We start from the raw sequence: 5,054 nt of genomic DNA, 5'->3' as shown, positions 1-5,054 counted from the left end.
GAGGTCAAAGACCATCTAATGCTAAACGTAAGGAACCTCAAAATAGAGGTCAAAGACCCTCTAATGCTAAAAGTAAGGAGCCTCAAAACAGAGGTCAAAGAGCCTCTAATGCTAAAGGTAAGGAGCCTCAAAATAGAGGTCAAAGACCCTCTAATGCTAAACTAAGGAACCTCAAAATAAAGGTCAAAGACCCTCTAATGCTAAAAGTAAGGAGCCTCAAAATAGAGGTCAAACAGCCTCTAATGCTAAAAGTAAGGAGCCTCAAAATAGAGGTCAAAGACCATCTAATGCTAAACGTAAGGACCCTCAAAATAGAGGTCAAAGACCCTCAAATGCTAAAAGTAAGGAGCCTCAAAATAGAGGTCAAAGAGCCTCTAATGCTAAAAGTAAGGACCCTCAAAATAGAGGTCAAAGAGACTCTAATGCTGAAATTTAGCAATCTCAAAATAGAGGTCAAAGAGCCTCTAATGCTCAAAGTAATGAGGCTCAAAATGGAGGTCAAAGACCCTCTAATGCTAAACGTAAGGAGCCTCAAAATAGAGGTCAAAGACCCTCTAATGCTAAACGTAAGGACCCTCAAAATGGAGATCAGAGACTCTCTAATGCTAAAAGTAAGGAGCCTCAAAATAGAGGTCAAAGAACCTCTAATGCTAAACGTAAGGACCCTCAAAATAGAGGTCAAAGACCCTCTAATGCTAAACGTAAGGAGCCTCAAAATAGAGGTCAAAGAACCTCTAATGCTAAACGTAAGGAGCCTCAAAATAGAGGTCAAAGACCCTCTAATGCTAAACGTAAGGACCCTCAAAATGGAGATCAGAGACTCTCTAATGCTAAAAGTAAGGAGCCTCAAAATAGAGGTCAAAGACCCTCTAATGCTAAACGTAAGGACCCTCAAAATGGAGATCAGAGACTCTCTAATGCTAAAAGTAAGGAGCCTCAAAATAGAGGCCAAAGAGCCTCTAATGCTAAAAGTAAGGACCCTCAAAATAGAGGTCAAAGACCTTCTAATGCTCAAAGTAAGGAGCCTCAAAATAGAGGTCAAAGAGCCTCTAATGCTGAAAGTAATGAGCCTTAAAATAGAGGTCAAAGACCCTCTAATGCTAAAAGTGAGCAGTCTCAAAATAGAGGTCAAAGAGCTTCTAATGCTAAACGTAAGGAGCCTCAAAATAGAGGTCAAAGAGCCTCTAATGCTAAAAGTAAGGAGCCTCAAAATAGAGGTCAAAGAGCCTCTAATGCTAGAGGTAAAGCACTTCAAATTAGAGATCAAAGAACATATAATGCTAAGATTATAGTACCTCAAAATAGAGGTCATAGAGCCCTTAATACTAAAGGTATGGCACCTCAAAATAGAAATTAAATATCCTCTAATGTTCGAAGTATGGCCCCTCAAAATAAAAGGTCAAAGAGCCTCTAATGCTACAGGTAAGGTACCTCAAAATAGAGGCCAAATAATCTGGCCTAATCTTTGTATATTCACCCTACGCATTGGTTTCTGCGCGCCAGCGCTTTCTTTCGCCTTCACCAAAAACTGTGCTTCAGCAGAAAATGAGCACCAGCAGCATCCTGTGCGCCAACACTCCAGTACTCTCCTTCGCACTCGCGCGAGAGGCAAAAAGATTGAAAACGTTTTGACAGGTTAAAATTGCCCCGTTCCCCTCCCCGCAAACGCATGACAGCATGCCCGCCAGGCAAAAAGGGAAGAGGCTTCACAGAAGGGTTCAAGATCCCGATGATTCCCCTGAAGAAAGGAAAGATGAATACTGTGAAGAACTGCAGAGTATAATAGGTGAGAACCTTGAGAGATATGAAAATTGTGATTAATGACTTCAATGCTAAAGTTGGAAGGAATAATCAAGGGATAGAAAATGTGATGGGTGTTGAGGTTCTTGGCGAAGTTGCAAATTAAAATGGGGCACATTTTATAAGTTATTGTTTAACAAACAATCTTGTTATTGGAGGTACTCTTTTCCAGCACAAGGAGATCCACAAATATACAAGGACTTCACCATGTGGCAATTACAAATATCAAATAGATCACATAGCCATTGATAAAGAGAGGAGGACTCTGGGAAATGTAACAAGCTATAGAGGTGCAGTTATTGGTAGTGATCACCAGCTCCCCATTGCCACAAATATTAGAACTGAAAGAACCCAACAGAAATGTAGATAGAATAGCTAAGTTTGATACTACTAAGCTTCTAGAGGATGAGCACAGAAATCTTTGTAACTGAATGTAGGAATCGATTTACAGTCTTAAGAGACTTTAAGAGACGAAGTTTTGGGACATACAGTTACAAGGAGGAGACCATGGATATCAAATGATACTTGGTATACTATAAAAAGAAGACAAAGACGGAAATTGATTTCTTAAAGTTTTCGAGGAAGTAATGAAAATTACAAGGCAGAGCATGCAAAGTATTTCAGTATTGATAGTGAGGTAATAAGAAATATCAGGAATGATTGGAGAGAATATTTAGACAGGAAAGCAGATGAGGCTGACAAAGCTATGAATTCAGGGAGTGGCTTTGTTGTAGAAATTGCTCTTGGAATTATCAATGATATCTCTACGGGAAAAAAGAAGCATATACCCATCAAAATGAAAGATGGATCTGTTATAACAAAAGAACATGAAGAAAGATAACGTTGGATTGAACACTTTAGTGAGGTCATGAATAGGAAATACGAAGGGAATAATTTGGTTGATATACCTGAAACTGATGAAGACCTTGATGTGCCCATGAATGAATTAGGTGTGGTTGAAGTCGAAGCTATTCTTAAAAAAAAACTCAAAAGATGCAAAGCCCCTGGATACGAAGGAATAACTGCCGAGATGATATTGCCTGAAAATGAAGTGACTCCCAGATTACCTACAAGATTATTTTTTAGAATGTGGCGTGAAGAGGCAAAGCCTTATGTATGGGAGCTAGGAGTGCTGGTGAAAATGACATAAAAAGATCTGACTGATTACTATCATTACAAAGGCATCACACTTACGTCAGCTGTCATGAAAATATATAGAATGCTCATTCTAAAGAGACTAGAGAGAAAGATTGATGAAAAGTTGAGAGATGAACAAGCAGGATTTAGAAAAGGCAGAAGTTGTACTAACCAAATTTTCATTTAAGACATGTGGTAAAGCAATATGTAGAATATAGAATTCCACTTTTGATGGTATATGTGGGCTATGAAAAAGCTTTTGATTATGTGCTCTAGCAAATTGTGTGGAGAGTCCTGCGACATTATGGAGTTCCTCTCAAATATGTAAATTTAATTGTCTGTTCATAAGCATAGCAAATGCAAAGTTAATGTTAGTGGCGTCTTATCAAACGAATTTCCAGTGAAAAGTGGAGTACTCTAAGGGAATGTGTTGTTACCTATGTTGTTTATCCTCCTCATAGATTTTGTAATACATAGATCGGTTGGGGATGGTGGAGAAGGATTGGACTGGATTGGTAACAGAAAATTAGGAGACCTAGAGTATGCTGATGACGCTGTCCTAATCAGCAGAACACCACAGGGCTTGGAAAGCTTGCTTACCAGAATGCATGAAAAATCACATGAGGTTGGGCTCGAGATAAATAGAAGAAAGACAGATGATGGGAACGGAATATGCAATGGAAGATTAAATATCTTTGGAAGGATAAAGGATTAATGAGGTAGAATTATTTCAATATTTAGGAACTATGATATCTAATATAGGAGCTTTAGAATTTGAGTTAAATGAAAGATTGAAAAAAGCAAACCAGAGGATGGCTAGGTTAAGTCAAATTTGGAAATCAGGTCGCCTAAGATTACATACAATAATTAGGCTATATATCAGTTTAGTGAGATCGGCGTTACTGTATGGTCGTGAATCTTGGTATATTAATGAAACTCATTTTGTAGATTTGAGAACAAAGCCCTCAGAAGAATATTGGGTGTTAAATGACATGACAGGATTAGAAATGAAACTAAGAGAGATTACTCGAGCGCCACATGTGGATGAGATCATAGTGAGGGGTAGATGGAGATGGTTTGGGGATGCTCTTTGTTCTCCCTAAGAGGCATTAGTTCACCAAACTTTAAACTGGCCTCCACAAGACACTAGAAGAGTTGGAAGACTCAGGACTATAAAGCATGAGGAGAAGTATTGAATTAAAAGCTGAAGATAGAGACGACAAGCGAAATCTAACTGAGGCCCTTTGCGTCAATAGGCGTGGGAGGAGATGATGATAATGATATGTAGGCAGTGCCTTCAAGCATCCAGCTCAAAGTGAGTCACTTAGCCTCCTTCTTCCTCTAAAAACCCTTTTGTTGCTCTACCAATGCCAAATAATGGACGATCCTTAATATCTTCCCCAAAAAATTTGAATTTATTTTTTATTTCTTTTATTTTAGGTATAAATAAATCCTTATCATTCACTATCGGGACTATCCTAGCAGTTCAATTATCACTATTCATTACCCTGGTCAATTTAGATTTTTTTGTATTTACGTTAGTGTTTGCAGACATTTTTTCTCAAAGAATTGAGAGATATTTGGTTGCTTTGTATTTCCATGATTTGTCATGTTTCTATCTCTCTTTGTGTTTTTTCTTTTATTTTTCGTCATTTCATCTATTTTTCTTAAACCTTCGATTGTATCCCTTTCTTTTGTAGGTAAAAGTATCTCTTTGATGGCTCGTTCATAGTATGAGGTAACAATGCTAAGAATAAAATGGATAGGTAAAACTTAGGACGAATACTGTTTATGGGATCAGCTTTGCCCCTCCTTGATGTATCTATCATGCTGTTCACTCTAATGTTGCTCCATTTAACACCATATCAAAAAAGCAACATGACAGTTATCAACATAGAAATTAGCAGGAACAGTGAAAATATATTCTATTTCAATTCCTGAAATTTTCATTTGGATATGTGAATTATTATAGGAACAATGTATATAGTAGAGTTTTTTTTTTTTTTTTAGATATTTCTAGCATTTGGGTTGACACCCCTCTCAAGGATGTTACCATGTTTTGGTCAATCTTTCTTTAGGTTTCACCCCCTGAGTGTCAACAGCTTTAAGAGTGTCCC

Source organism: Palaemon carinicauda, chromosome 14 (assembly GCF_036898095.1).
Source record: "Palaemon carinicauda isolate YSFRI2023 chromosome 14, ASM3689809v2, whole genome shotgun sequence".
Lineage (NCBI taxonomy): Eukaryota > Metazoa > Arthropoda > Malacostraca > Decapoda > Palaemonidae > Palaemon > Palaemon carinicauda.
The sequence above is the reverse complement of the archived record's forward strand: the minus strand, read 5'-3'. Positions refer to the sequence as shown.